Here is a 16040-nt window from a genome sequence, read left to right on the forward strand (position 1 = left end):
GCCAGTCAGAGCTGGTTACCAACAGGTTGCATCTTTAGGTGCCGGTGAATTGGGATCATGCCGCCAGGTAGAGAGGCTGAGGCCGGACCTTGGTTTAAATGGGTTCCCCGGCCTGGAAATGAACACATGCAGACCCTCCGCTTCCCACATAATGGCCAGAATGAGACTTTGAAGATGCATCGGGCTGGGTTGTCCCCTTGTCTGACATCCTCCAGTGGCCTCCCTTCTTTACCAAAGTTGGCAAGGACTCAGGGGCCTCCCTCTCCCTTTTTGACTCATTTCCAGTTACTCCCCCCTTGTGGCTGGAGCGGCACGTCTCCGGCGCTTTTGCTGTGGATGTTCCCTTTGGCTGGAATCTTTTCCCCAAGATCTCTGCACACTGGCTCTTTCTAGTCGTTTGGGTCTCAGCTCAGATGTTCTCCCAGAGAGGCCTTCCTTCACTGCCACTGCTGCCAAAGTTATACACACGCACTCCATGAAATAACACTACTGCCACCTGATGGGTTCCTCTTTACTTTCCGAGCATGATGTTCATTTCAGGTGCTCAGTATCTGCGGATGGTATCAAAGACCCAGGCCTCTGCAGGTCTCACCGTGTGTTCCTCCCGCTTCTCTCTTCCTACTGGCTTTTCCAGAAACGAGTGCTGCAGCTCCCATGACCTTGTGCTTGGGGCTTGGTTGCTAGAAAACAATCTTTCATTTCACTGTGATGCCAAAGTGATTTCCTTACTAGAAATGTTAGGGTAGATTTTTGGACTATATTAAGGCCAATAGAGCAAGATTAACGTATTTTATAGTCTCTTAAGGATCCCAACTTTAAAAAAAAGTCAAAAGCTTATTTTTCATGTTAAAGACACAGTTTTAACAGCTCCTTGCCCAGGGCAAATTGCCCGATTCCCAGGTCATTGGGGTCCCGAGTGCCTTGACTCTGGCCTGTTGTTACTAGTTTAATCTTAAACCAAAGCACATGGCTCTGGTTGGGATGCATCTCAGCAGGAAGTTAATCATTATAAAACCTGAAAAAAGCGGGTTCACCCTGTGTGTTTCTAGGGCTTGGAATGAAAATTAACAGGGGCTGCAGCTCACGGGCTGAGTGGCCAGCGGGCTGGGCTTCCTGTCCTGCCTAGCTGGCCTCTGGGGAGCCCTGGGGCAGTGACTAACTCTCAGGACCTCAGTTTCCTCACCGGTCCTGTGGGACTCTTTGTTATTTATGGAAGGATGAATGAGCCAATGTCACATGGTAAATGCTTCAAAACTGTTAGCCATTATTACCCATGCTTCCTTTCCCTTCTCAACTCAAATTTTGCGGTAATTGTTTTTCTTAAACAAAAGGTATTGGGGGAAAAGTTTCTTCTTTTCTCACTGAAATATGCCCTAAATTGCAACTTGAAATATGAGGGTGGACCTGTGGGCCATCCCCCACTGTTCAGAGCACTCTGGTGGAGGGGCTGAGGGTGTCCATCCCGGAACGCTGAAGTCCTTGCTCTGTGGGACTGTTTCCTAGTAGTTCTGCTAGCAAAACCCACGCTTGTCGCCTCAGATGAGGCAGGGCCTGTCCTGACCGCTCCCCTCCTCACCCCCCCATCACCCTCACTTGTTGAATTCAGACTTAACTTAGTCCAGGAATCGCTTCCTGTCATGTGCCTCTCAGGAAGGTATAAAAATGAAGTCCAATTCCTGCTCAGCTTTTCCCACATCACTCTACGCTAAAGTGGGTGTGGTTTTGTTTTGGTTTTGTAATTTTTTGGGGGGTTGTTTGAGTGTAAACATCCAGATAATTCCTTTCCTTTTTTCCAGCTAAAACTACGTTCGCCAAACACAGTCTTCCGGCTGCAATGGCTAGAGAATGAGGCTTTGTTTCTTCCATGACGTTCTGTGTCTGAGTGGGTGTGTGCAGGTAGTCTTGTAGCAGATAGACCAGACAGGGAGGCCCAGGTGCACTCCTGGCTTCCAGATGCTTCCTGTTTGGTGGCAGGTGTAAGCGAGCCCCCAGGTACCCTGGGAAAGGCCCAGACTCCTCTGCATCCCACACTCTGGGCATTTGCTAACCCCTGACCCAGAGGTAACTTGTTCCCTATCTTGTTCCTTGTTCCAGCCCTGCTGCCTCCAGCTAAAATGCTGAAAATGCAGCCTGGCAGGAGGATCCTGCAGCCCGTCTTTGGAGAGCAAGAATACAGAGAGTAGCTACCAACCCAGCACTTTCTCCTTCCTGGGCCTTATTTTTCTTTGTCTGAAGTGTGGCTATTGAAGTGTATGGAAGATTTTTAACCACAGTGAGGGCCCAGGTCTTCCCCAATTTTGTGAGGCCTGGAAGCCTGGCCCCTCCAGCACCTGGAGCAGCTGGCCAGCCGTCCCTTCTTGGTTGCCTTGCCATTCCCGCTCTGTCTGGGCCTCTGCCAGCCAGCAGGATCCAGTAGGCCTGGCCTCGCTGCCACATCCAGGTCACCTCCTTAGGTCCTGGTGTTTTCAAGTGAAGGAAAGATAGTATGTCTTCAAGAGTTTGTTGAGAAACCTGCACTCCATTCTAAACCATTTTATTTCATCCTTTTGTCCATTTCATCCACTGTTAGTGCTTCTTTCACTTAATGATAAAATGGATTTTCCACGAGTCTTGGGGGTGGCAGGGGTGGGGGAAGGAGCAGGGCAGAAGGGAGAGGGAGAAAAAGAGAGAGAGGAGACAGATGTTGACTTTATGTTTGGACCAATATCATATATGAGAAGTTTTACACCGAAAGCTAAGCATGTTTGAGAGACTTACGCTTGGAGAAAAACCACTGCATTTCATAATAGCAATGCATAGATATTTGTGGCACCAAATTTTATGCTTGTATGTTTCTCCTTGTCTGCAGTCATTAACGGTGTCTTCTGGATTTTTCCCAGTCGATCCCTTCAAAGGTGTTGTCTAGCTTCTGGGGAGCCAGCCAAGGGCCCAGCGGGATCTGATCATCATGGGGTTAGAGCTCTGCCCCAGCTCACTCGGGGAGGGGGCCCATCCTCACAATTTAGGTCTCAGGCTGGCGCTCGACAATCAGGCAAACACTGTCTGACAGATCCCTTTTCTTTGTAGTCTCCTTTTTGGGGCACGGGGTGGGGTTGGGTGCTCTAGCTACCACGGCATTCAGGGCCAGTAGACGCCTTAGAATGTGCCTGAGCTCTGGTCCTGCCTCTCCTTGGACATACAAAGGAAAGCCTTGTTTATTTTGGAGACGAGATTGTTTTACTATTGTTAAGCCGTGGGGCTTTTTAAAGCTACTAATAGAAGACCGACTTCATTATCGTTTTAGAAAAATGATCTTTTTACCAGTAAGGACAGGCTGTCTTCGTGGAGGATATTAGAACATAGACTCAAACTTGCTGGAAGTACTTTTCTGTCCCTGCGCTACTTAGTGAATGCACAGCGAAGTGATGAATATTCATGGGCTCCCAAGGGTGGCCTGTCTTTGGAGGCCCGTTTTCCACTCGCTGCAGTTCAGGGCAGGCTGCCTCCACGCAGGAAGTGAAAGCAGCCTGTAAGCCTTTTTCCAACTCTGGCACACGATTCGAAGATTTGTGGATGAAAACAACGTTCTTTGAAAGTTTGGGGACAAAGAAAAAAAGAAGCTCTTAGATTTAGCATGAGATCTAAAGCATTAGGTTAAAAAAAAAAATAACCACTTTGAGCGTCTGAAGATGTAAGTCCTCATCCCAGTTTCAACGTGCAGGGGCAGCTGGGGTGTGATGCTTCGCCTTTCTGAAACTCCACATCTCCGTTGATTAAATGGCGTGGGGGGCGAGTTGCAGTTAGGTGATTCTGGGGCCCCTGGTGGGCAGAAAATGGATTGCATCTGAAGGAGACAAGTGGGCTGGGATGTCTTCTCATCGTGAGGTTCAGACATGGTGCCTTGCATGAGTGTGACGCCGCCAGACCCCAGCCCTGCGCCTGACGCTGGCAAAAGGAGTGCAGGCATCAGCCCAGAAGTGGGGCCAGCGGCAGCGCGGGGTATCTCTTAAAAATGAGTCATGCCAGTGGCTTCTTTACTGTGGGGAGTTGCCCTTCCCCACTGCCTGGGCTGTGTCCCCATGAAGGACCCCCTCCAGCTCTATCTGGGGCAATAGAATAGTCTGGAAACACGGAGGTGTATTTCTGAGGATACTGGACCTGCCCAAACAAATGACAATATGTTAGGTCACAAATTAAGCCTCAATACATTTAAAAGGACTTAAATCATATAAAGAGTGTTTTCTGAACACGTGGAATGAAGTTAAAAATTAACAATGGAAGAAATTTAAGAAATCACAAACGTAGAAATTGAACAACACTACTAAATAATGAATGGGTCAAAGAAGAAATCACAAAGAAAGTTAGAAAATATTCTGAGGTGAATGAAAATGAAAACACAGCAAAACTTATGGACTTATGGGATGCATCTAACGCAGTGCTAAGAGGGAAATTTATAGCTGTAAACACTGATATTGGAAAAGAAGATAGCTCTCAAATCAATAACCTAAACTTCCACCATAAGAAACTAGAAAAAGAAGAATAAACTAAACCCAAAGCAAGCAGAAGGAAGTAAATAATAAAAACTAGAGAGGAAATAAGTGAGATATCACTTTATACACATTAGGATGGGAATAACAACAACAACAACAACAACAAAAGGCCAATAACATGTTGGCAAGGATTTGGAGAAATTGGAACGTTCATACACTGTTGTTGGGAATGTAAAAGGGAGCGGCCTCTTTGGAAACAGTTTGGCAGTTTCTTAAAAGATTAAACATGAAGTTACTATATGGCCCAGCAATTCCACTCTTAGGTGGATATCCAAGACAAATAAAAAATGTATATTCACACATACAAAACCAAACAAACAACAAAAAAAGTCTAATTATTCAATATTATGATATAATTTAATATTTAGTAATTTAGAACTATTTTATAAAATAAATTGTAGAATGTAAAGCTCCAAAGCATTTTGGCTGCGAGGACAAGGAGAAAGTCAACTAGGAAACATTTTCAAAATACAGAAGCCCAGGTCCCACCCAGGACCTATGGACTCAGTCTTTGGGGTGTGACCCTGTCCTGCGTGGGTCCAGGCCGTCGTGTGCCACATCTCTTGTTACACTCCATGGATCCAGTGTGTCTGATTCTTGAGGAGGGGTGCAGAGCCTCACACCACTCCCTGGACCCGTCCCCCCAGGGGCATGTATCAGAACCTGGCCACTGAGGGTAAGAATAAAATAGTTATGTTTATCCAGGGAAGACAGCAAGTCTTGGACTAGGGTGAAAACTGTGAGGCCGGATGATTCCTCAAGCCAAGTGCTCTTACTGAGACAGGAAGCGGGCAGGGCACACAACCTTTAAAAGAATGACCTAGCCCTGGAGGACATGCCATAAACTGGTTAGAACCAACCAGGTCCAAGATGGCAGGCGAGTCAACTTCCACTAGACTTTGAGCCTCATTATACACTCATGGTAATACATCAGCCAAATGACACGCCCACAGGAGCCATGACAGTTCCCAGGTCAACCATAAAAGGTCAAAAAGTGGGCAGTGACCCAATTCCTGGAAATCTGCACCTTCCCCAAAATAGTTGCAATAATCCTCCCACTCATTAGCCTATGAAATTACCCACCTCTATAAAAACCAGCAACCCCCATACCCTAGCACCTCTTGCCTTCTGAGATGGCCCACACTCTGTCTATGGAGTGCATTTCTCCCTGAATAAACCTTCTTTCACTTTACTATCACTCACTCTTGAATTCTTTCCTGCGTGAAGCCAAGAACCCACACTTGGCGGCCCATCCCAGGGACTCGCCTGAGACCATCCTCTTGTGCCCCACTCTTTTTCCTGCAACATTATGATTTTGGGACCTACGGGTGGAAGAAGGATTCAGTGAGGGATCCCATCATTCTTATCAGGTGGGCCAGCTAGTAAATAGAAAGGCCTATCTTTCTCTTTTTACCATTACATTGTTTTTTTCTTACCTACTCTTTTATTTACATACTCAAATCTTGTGATGAAATATTTAGGATACACAAAAGAATATACAGGAATAAAACTCACCTCTGTACTCACCACTCAGCATCAGAAATCAGACATGAGCAGTACAGTTGAAGCCCCCCACTGCTCCCCTCTCTAGTCTCATCCCCTTGCTCCCCTCCCCCTGGAAAAAAGCACTAGCCCCTCCCCGCCATTTGGTGTTTTAATTCCCACTCATCTCTCTATCCTTTGATCACGCATAATTATATTGGTAACACGGTAGTGTTACCATGTCCTTGGGGTTTACATTTGTTTGCACGTTACAGAAAACCTCGCTTCAGCGGCTCCACCAAAGGGGACATCAACTGGGAGTCCTACCATTCAGTTCAGTTTTGACACGAACTACCTAGAGTGAGCAGAGACTCCACAGGTTAAGGGCTCAATCCCGTAAGACTGCCTCCCCCTCCCCAGCGCCCACTTCAGACACCAGCTCAAATGGAGTGTCCAGGCTGCCCACACTTCTGCCCAGCTGGCTATAAATTCAGAATTCTCATGGCCTCCTCTCCCCCTCAGCTTTGATACTTCGCTAGAATGATTCACAGCACTTAGGAAAACGCTATACTTATGATTACTGTTTCATTATAAATGATACAACTCAGGAACAGCCAAATGGAAGAGAGACATAGGGCAAGATATGTGGGAAGGGGCTCAGGGCTTCCATGCCCCCTCCGGGGTACCGCCCTCCCAGCTCATCACCAACTCAGAAGCTCCTCAAACCTTGTTGTTTAAGCCTTTTATGTGGAATTTTATTACACAAGCATGAGTGTTTAAATCATTGGCCATTGGTGATTAAACTCAGTTTCCGCTATTAGAGACGTATTTGGCCCCACAGGCATCCGGGATGAGCCACTTTTCTGTCGCCATATTTTGAAATTCATCCTCATTAAACTTAGTAAATCCCCACTTCTTGGGGATGTGGATTTTCTGGTGGCCAGGGAACTTGAACTTGGCCCTGCGCAGGGCATCAATCACATGCTCCTTGTTCTGCAACTTGATGTGGATGGACATTATGACCTGGCCAGTGTGGACACTGGCCACTGTGCCCTGGGGCTTTCCAAAGGCACCGTGCATACCTGTCTGGAGCCTAGATTGGGTTTAGCATGCCAGACATGAATGTCCACAGCAAAGGGCTGTCTCCAGGGTCCCTTAGAGCAGCCCATACAGGCAACAGGCTGCACGTACTTCCGAGGAGGCTGCTCTTTACAGCCACTGCACGCTGGGCTCCCATGGGGAAGAGAGCATGGTGGGCTTAGTTGGCTGCAAACATAGTATTTAATTACTATACTTTTGATGTCTTCAGAGTCTATAGTGATATTCCCTGTTTCATTCCAGATATTAGTAATTTTTGTCTTCTTTTTTTCTTTGTCAGTCTTGCTAGAGATTTATCAATTTTATTGATCTTTTCAAACAACCAGCTCTTTGTTTCATTGATTTGCTCTGTTGCTTTTCTTTTTTCAGTGCATTTCCTATATTTATTTTCTTCCTTCTGCTTGTTTTGGGTTTGCTTTGCTCTTCTTTCTCTATGTTATGAGATTAGACTACTAAATAAAATTTCCCCTCAAAACTGTGTCAACTGTGTCCCACATATTTTGATACATTGTAATTTCATTTTCATTCAGTTCAATGTATTTTTAAAAAGATTTCCCTTGAGACTTCACCTTTGATCCATAGATTATTTAGACATTTAGTTCGCAAGTATTTGGAAGATTTCTTGTTACCTTCTGTTATTAATTTATAATTATTTCCATTGTAATCAGAGAGTATAAACTGTATGATTTTTAGTTCTTTTAAATTCGTTGAGATTTGCTTTATGGCTCAAGATAATGGTTTTTCTTGGTTTATATCGTCATTTGGAAAGAATGTGTATTCTGCTGTTGTTGGGTGGAATGTTCTATAAATGTAGTCTAGATTCTTTTCATTGGCAATCTCATCAAGTTCTTCTTTATCCTTGCTTATTTTGTGCCTAGTCCTTTGATCGATTGTTGAAAGAGAGTTGTTGGAAGTCTCCAATTATAACTGTTGATTTGTTTATGTCTCCTTTCAGTTCTGTCGGTTTTTGCTTCACATATTTTGAAGCTCTTTGCTTTAGTGCATACTCATTTAAGACTGCTATGTCTTCTTGATAGATTGACTCTTATCATTACATAATGTGTCTTACTGTCTCTGATAATTTTCTTTGTTTCGGAATCTACTTTATCTGATGTTAACATAGGCATCCTGGTTTTCTTTTGGTTAATGGTTGCATGATGTCTTTTTTCTTTTTGTTCAACTTGCCTATATCATTATATTTGGAGTGAATTTTTTATAAATGGCAGATAGTTGGGTAATGTTTTCTAATCTACTCTGCCATTATCTGTCTTTTAATGGAAATATTTATGTCATTTACATTTAATGTAATTTGTGGTCTATTAGGTGTTGATGTTTTACCAGTTCAAGTGAATTATAGAATCCCTACCTTCTTCTAAGTCCCTTTACCTCCCCCATTTAAAGCATAATTATCTTAAATATTTCCTCTTTATATATAAAGCCACATCAGACCATGTTACAGTTTTTCTTCAACCATCAGACATAGTTTAGAAAAATCAAGAGGAGGAAGAAATTCTATTGTATTGACCAGTATTTTTGCTTTCTGTGTTTTTTCCTCCCTCCTGATGATTCAGGTTTTCTTTTTTTATTGTTTCCTTTCTGTTTAGAGAATTTCCTTTAGCTATTCTTTTAGAGTAGGTCTGCTGATGACAAAGTCTCTTCGTTTTCCTTAATATGAGAATATTTTGATTTCCCCTTCATTTCAGAAGAATTCTGAGTTGACATTCCTTTTCTCTCATCACTTAGGAAAATGGCCACTTCCTTCTATCCTCCATGGTTTTTAATGAGAAATTCACTGTCATATGAATTGGTTTTTCCCTATAGGTAAGGTGTCATCTCTCTCTCTCTCAGTGCTTTCAAAATGTTTTCTTTGTCTTTAGTATTCAGAAGTTTGATTATAATGTACCTTGCTGTGGATATTTTTTGGGTTTATCTTATTTTGGGTTCATTCAGATGTTTAATTTTGTAGATTTATATCTTTTGTCATATTTGGGGAGTTTTCAGCCATTATTTCTTCAAGTGCTTTTTCAGCCTTGCCATCTTTGTCTTCTCCTTCCAGGACTCTGATGACACAAATGTTAGCTCTTTAGTAATATAGTCCTACAGGTTGCAGAGGCTCTGTTCAGTTTTTTCTGTTGTTCAGATTGGATAATTTTCTATTGTTCTATCTTCTGGTTCACTGATTCTTTCCTCTGCCCCTTCATTCTGCTGTTGAGCACATCCACTGAGTTTTTTATTTTGGTTATTGTATTTTTTAGTTCAAAAATTCCCATTTGTTTCTCTTCTCAATCTTCTCTTTCTTTACTGAGACTTTGTATTTATTTGCTAAGGCTTCCTATTTTATTCATGTGTTTCATATTTGTAATTGCTCATTGAAGTATTTTTATGATTCCTTCTTTAAAAGCTTTTTCAGATAATTCTCTGTCATCTTGGTATTTGTATTTCGTTCAGTTTCAGACAGAATTTTTTAATTGAAACCTAGACTTTTGGGGTACTATGAGACTGACTTATTTGTCTTTTGTTTTACTTGGTTTTCTCTGAAACGCTGTGGTAGGGGGCCTCACTGCCTGGTGGGGGTAGAATCCTAGGTTCCCCACTCAGCCTCCATTGACATCTAAGTGTGGGATGGTCCTCGTCCTCATTACTGCTGGTCAGGGGTGGGGTGAGAGTTCTGGTTGAGGGAGGGGTAGGAGTGCCTGATTACTTTCCAGCTGTTCCCCACCTGACCTCCACTGACGCTAAGGAGTAGTGAAAGCCCTGAATCTCTACTAGGCTTCCTCTGATACCACCCTGCTGGGGACGAGGAGGGATGCCTTGTTAATGCCATGTGGGAATAAAAGTCGAGGCTCCCCACGTGGGCTTTACTAACACCAGCCAGTAGGGATGAAAGTGCCAGTTCCCTCCTTGGCCCTCTCTGATACCACCCAGTGGAACATTTGTAGCACCTCTTTACAGCCTGGTAAGGGTCCAAGTCTAGGCTCCCCACTTGACCTTTGCTGGCATGGGTGGGGATGGGGCCGTGGTTTTTCCTGGGCTGTTCGCCTGGAGGAGAGCAGTTTACTGTTTAAAAGCCTTCTGTCTTGCTGAGGTGCCCTTTCCTAGTCCTTTGACTAGAGATAGCAGGCTTTTGTTGTTGTTTTTTGTCTTTGCCTGTTAGCATTTCCAAATCTGGGACACACAGGACAAAAGGAGACCCAGGGAATTCGTCACCATGTTGTTCCTGGGTCCTGAGGTCCCTAGTCGGTTTACCATCTGTCCACTCTTCAGGGTTTTAAAAAATGTTCGTTTTATTTATCAATATAATGCCCAGTGTTTTTAGGTGTACTTAGTGGAAGAAATAGGGGAAAGTCCATCTACTCTGTTTTTGGAGGGAATTCTGTGCCCTCTGTCACTTAGGAAAGACTTGGACAAACTGTGCTTGCTAAGGTGTTTGGTCTTTAGCGATGGTCACGTTTTAAAAGGAAATATTTTTTCCTGAAAAGAAAGGCTAAAATTAATAGGATTTCAGGTAGTGGTGGGCTGGAGGATGTGTGTCAGGGGTGGCAGGACAGAGGAGTTAAACTTGGGGACAGAGTATCTCTCCCGGGTCTTGTGAAAACCATAGCTGGTTCTTGCGGAGAAGCAGCCCCAGACGACACGGGGACCAGGGGGGCGGCTGCTTCACAACCCTGGCCGGAAAGTGTCCCCTCAGCCTTTCTGTGACACTTGGCATGCTGCCAAAGGGGAAAGAAGGAAAGCCACCCTTGGTTGGGTAAACATATATTCCTGTTTCACTGCAAGAGGCTGAATGATCTAAGTCAGCATAATCGGTTCCATGTGTTGGCCTTTGATAGTCCAGACGTGACTAGTTGCACCTTGGAAACAAGGCAGATCAGATGTTTCATGTTATGAAAGCCATAACCGGCATAGATTGTGTACCTGCGCAGTGTTCCGTGTGCAGTGTTCTGCTCTGATCTCTGAGAGAAGGAGGTGTTACCTGTCTTCCTTCACAGATGAGGAGACTGAGTCTCAGAAGGACAAGGGACTGGCATCTGGCCTCTGAGTGGCAGAGCTGGGACTGAACTCAGGCACCAGAGTTCTTGTTCTTCCCACGCTCCCAAGCCACATAGATTCTAAGCATCAGGGCTAAACCTTCAGGGGCCCCCCCACCCCCAAGATGATTTGAGCCACCGGATGGATCCATTCCCTAATTCTCTAGGAATTAGGTCTGACCCTAATTCCTCTAGAATCACTAGAGGAGATTTTTTAAAATCCCAATGCCTAAGCTGCACTGCTGGCCAGTTAATTCAAGCTCTGGGTGAAACCTAGGCATCAGAACTTTAAAAGCTCCCCTACAGATCCTAATGTTCTGCTGGTTTTGAAAGCACGGTGGAGAGTTAGAAAATGATGGGGAAGAGTCAGTCAGTCGCAGTCTGCTGGGGAAGCTTCTTTTGCAAAGCACTTCTATCAAGAAACAGTCAAATGCTCAAGTCAAAAAGTGAGGTGCAGGCTGAAGGGGGTTATGGGGGGCTGCCTAAAGCCATTTGAGTTCCTTGGAGCTTCTACTGCTAAAGTGTGTGCACAAGGCCAAGCAAGGGGGAGAGGCACCTGTGGGGCTCCAGTGTTTTTTTTGGGAGCCAATGCATTAGGGGGCCAGGGGAAGTGAGGAGTCACCCTGATAATCATGGGTTTGGCTTAGAGCCCCGAACCCCCACACATCCTCCAGGTGAGGGCACAGAGAGGTTGGGTAGCTTGCTTGGTGTGTTGGGGTCCCTGTTTGCCCCTCTACACCCCTCCCTCATCCTGCTCTACGCCCCAGGAGGCCAGCCTAGGGGGAGGGCGGCAATGAACTCCCTGGGCTCTGGCTCCAGCTGGTTTGTGCTAAAGGATACTAAGTTGCATTTACTTAACTAAGTATAACCCACGCAGGCATTGTTTATCTGAAATCCAAGTGTATCTGGGGCATCCCGTTTTTTATCTGGCAACCCCGTGCCTGCCCCGCGCCCCCCTCCGGAACCTGTGTAGAAAATCTGACTCACCAACACCATGTTTTATACCAACCCCACTTTTTACCCTGTGCAGGCATCTCAGTGGTTCACTGTCACCTCTGCTTTTCTCTGCTGAGGCTGTGACCCCTCCAGGCACAAGCAACCCACCAATTACTCCCCCTTCTTTCCGGTAAAGCCCCTGCTGGGGCCCCTTCCCTCAGGTCAGCTCTCAGTTTCTGCCTGCACTTTTCCTGCACTAGGTGCATTTATCCCATGAATGGCCCTTCTTCTTTTTAATTCTCTCCAAGTGCTGTGCACTCAAGTTAATTTTTACCATTTACAATTTGGGGACAATCAGGTCAGGTGATTTCAGGTGGAAGGTTTTTTTAAAATGTCCTCTCATTCAGCATTGCTACGCTTTATCAACTGAGAATCCTTTGCGTTTGCATAAAGTGAAATGATTCTAAGTAGACAGTTTCTGCTTGTTCTGAGTTTGGCCTCAGCCATCTTCAGGGGTGAGAGGAGGAGTTTTTAACCAACTGACAGCGAAGCGCCCACGGACACGATTCAAACATCGGCCTGGGGGGCACACATGGAATGGGGGGGGCTCTGGTCCACATAACAGCCCTTTCTCCTGGGGGGGCCGACACAGGGTGTGACAAGGGGGAGGGACGGGGAGTGGGCACAAACAGGATTCCAGATGCCAAAAAGCCTTTTCTGTAGACTGCAAACCCACCCCAGAATGGGGCCTTTCTCCTCCCAACCGCTGGGGCCTGCTTGATAGCAGATCCCACTGTGGGCAGCGCGGCTGAGGAACCCTTAGCGCCTGGGCAAAAGTGCATCCTCCTGCCCCGCGGTGGGGAGCAAAGAACCCCTAGGAGTTCAAGGATAAGTCCTCTCTCTTGCAGCCTCCTCTGGGTCTCCAGATTTTGAGGCTGAACTTCAGAGAGCTCGGCTCATGTCCCCACCTGTTCTGTTGTCTGAGAAGGAGTAGGAAGAGCCCGGGTGTGGGTCCCCCTGGCTGGCACTTCAGCCCTGCCGTTATTTGACACATCCGGCCAAGGTGCTTCCGGTCCCTTCCCAGGTCTTCGGGGTAGTGAAGCAGGCTGATGGTACATAACACCAGCCTGCACTCTCCCTCCCGCGCAGCTGCCGCCCTGCCCAACCCTCCTCTTGCAGCTTGGAGGGACTCCAGGGTCAGGGAGGCGGCGTAAGGTTGCCACTCCACCTACTACCCCGGGACCTGCGATTTCAGCAGCCGCTGCTTCCTTTATCCACCTTGGGCTGTGATCCTGCAGCTTCAGTAAAAATCTAAAGGAGCTCACACTGGGAAAGAGTGGTGAAGACCAGCCCTGGAGAGATTCCTTAGAGCTCTCTTTTCTGATTGCATCAATGCCCACTTAACAGAAAGGACTGGGGGGGTCGTTATGCAAACGCAAAGGATTCTCAGCACGGTGGAGAGTTAGAAAATGATGGGGAAGAGTCAGTCAGTCACAGTCTGCTGGGGAAGCTTCTTTTGCAAAGCACTTCTACCAAGAAAAAGTCAAATGCTCAAGTCAAAAAGTGGGGTGCAGGCTGAAGGGGGTTACTTCACAGACCTGAAGTATGCTTTTTGCTCTCATTCATGGGTGGCAATTACGTTGCTCCAGCGTTGCCATTCTCTATGCATTATCTAAGGCAGACCTTACCCATTAGTCCCAGCACCCATTCCCACAAGGCCCAGCAATTCCTCCTTCGTGTGGTCAACAGGCCGGGTTCAGATGCAGGCCAGTCACAGCAGCAGCTGGTGTCTGTGGAGGCGCTGATCATCTGATCTCGTCTTCTCCCACCCCGCCGGGTACTCCTATCCTTGCAGGGGGTCAGAGCGTGACGGAGCTTTCCTGAGGTCATGGGTCAGGCATCCAGGGACCGGGTGGGCCTTGGCTCTCTAACCACAGAGTTGCTGGCCAACCCCCAAGCATCACTGCCCACCAACCCGCCTGCCATCATGCACGCTCAGCAAGCACTCAGCAAATATTCATGGATTTAAGGTGGGTGTCTTTATGAAGCTGGCCTTGGAATCTGGTCAAGGCCTGGGTGGTCATTGGAAACACAGGGGCACACAGCAGGGGCGCTCCACGACCACCTCCAGGACTGGATGGACGTGGCCCCCTGGGGTGGGCAAATGAACTGCTGGAACACATGGACAGCTACCCTTGGACCTGAGTGGGAGGCCATTTATCCAAGTTGTTCAGCTGCATTTGCTTGTGAGGCCCAACTTCCCACTTTAGCTGCTGTCCCGTCCACGTGAGAAAGTAACCGTGAAAGAAGATGGGAGTGGGGAAGGGAAGGGGAAGATTTCTCGTGAATTCCAGTGGCAGCCTGCTTTTCCACGTGTGCCATGGAGAGAGGACCAAATTCTCATTAAGACTCTGGCTGTGGGCTTTTAATACACCTCTGACTCTGGCTAAAAACATTGTCTCTTGGGCTTCCCTGGTGGCGCGGTGGTTGAGAATCTGCCTGCCAATGCAGGGGACACGGGTTCGAGCCCTGGTCTGGGAAGATCCCACATGCCGTGGAGCAGCTGGGCCCGTGAGCCACAACTACTGAGCCTGCGCGTCTGGAGCCTGTGCTCCGCAACAAGAGAGGCCGCGGCACTGAGAGGCCCGCACCCCGCGATGAAGAGTGGCCCCCGCTCGCTGCAACTAGAGAAAGCCCTCGCACAGAAACGAAGACCCAACACAGTCAAAAATAAATAAATAAATTTTAAAAATTAAAAATAAATAAATAAAAACATTGTCTCCACAATGGGGATCATCAAACAGGCCCACCACGTTTGCTTTTGTCATCTTGAAAATGAATTGACAAGAACACGTGAATAAAAAGTAAAAGTTTAAAAAAGTTTTGGTCTGATCGCATCCTCCTACCGTCACTACCTCCCCCCGCCAACAAAATAATTTTAAAGTCTTCCCCTTCTGTGAGGAAAAACGGGGGGAGGGACATTATACAACTGAAGTAGTCAGAACATTGAAAAATCAGCAGCTTAAAATGTAATTTCTAACTGATCATTGCCCTGACTTTGGGGTCCAAAACCTTGGAATGGTTTTCATCTTGCCTTTTTCCACATTATCCGTATTCAGTCAATGCCCCCATATACGGCTGGCGAGGTTATGCACTGCACAGCACATACTGTAAAGCACCGTTTACACTGAAGACTATGCGGATGGCAGCACCCCATCCCAGCCCCACTCCTTGCCAAAGCTGTGCAGTGAGAACCTCACCAAGTGTGCGTTGTTGTTCAGCCCTCAGCGTCAACCCCTGTAGATCAGCAGTTCTCAAGTACTGGGCCATGGCAGGTTTTACTGATACAAAGAGAAAGTAATGGAAGTAATAATAGCTGACGTTTACTGAGCGCTTACTATGAGCCAAACATAGTAATGACTCCTTTATTCCTAACTGCAACCCTGTGGGACACCATTATTACCATCCCCATTTTCCCTATGAGGGCCACAGTATCCAAGCAATGGCCAGGATAAAACTGCCAGGTGTCCCCTTCTGAGAACTACCCTGTGTTACGCCCTTCCTAAACATTTGGTGTCAAACTGACGTATCTTTTTTTTTAAATATATATTTTTTAAAATTATTGAAGTATAGCTGATTTACAATGTTGTGTTAACTAATGCTGTACACCAAAGTGATTCGGTTACACCTATATATACATTCCTTTTCAGCTTCTTTTCCATTATGGCTCATCACAAGATACTGAATACAGTTCCCTGTGCTACACAGTAGGACCTTACTGGTTATCCATTCCGTATGTAGTGGTTTGCAACTGAAACTGACCTTTCTTTTTGGCATGATGGCGGTACTCGAGGACGCTGTTGGGATCAGCCCCTCTCCTCTTTCCTGCATCGTTCCTGCTACTTCCTGACCCCTCCCGTAGTTAGGGCTCCGATACCTTCCTGCCGTGTTTCCCACTTCCTGGCCT

The 16040-nt window shown here is 46.3% G+C and overlaps 1 protein-coding gene and 1 non-coding gene across 3 annotated transcripts in view; one reads left to right on the top strand and one right to left on the bottom strand.

Moving 5' to 3' along the window:
• MERTK (MER proto-oncogene, tyrosine kinase) overlaps nucleotides 1-16040 on the top strand; it is a 115424-nt gene that overhangs the window by 2952 nt on the left and 96432 nt on the right. The window lies entirely within an intron of this gene.
• On the bottom strand, nucleotides 7149-7283 carry LOC114235908 (small nucleolar RNA SNORA70). Its single transcript, XR_003621978.1, has one exon. It is a non-coding gene; the product is annotated as a small nucleolar RNA SNORA70 (small nucleolar RNA).

The sequence above is a fragment of the Balaenoptera acutorostrata genome, chromosome 12 (genome assembly GCF_949987535.1).
Source record: "Balaenoptera acutorostrata chromosome 12, mBalAcu1.1, whole genome shotgun sequence".
Classification (NCBI taxonomy): Eukaryota; Metazoa; Chordata; class Mammalia; order Artiodactyla; family Balaenopteridae; genus Balaenoptera; species Balaenoptera acutorostrata.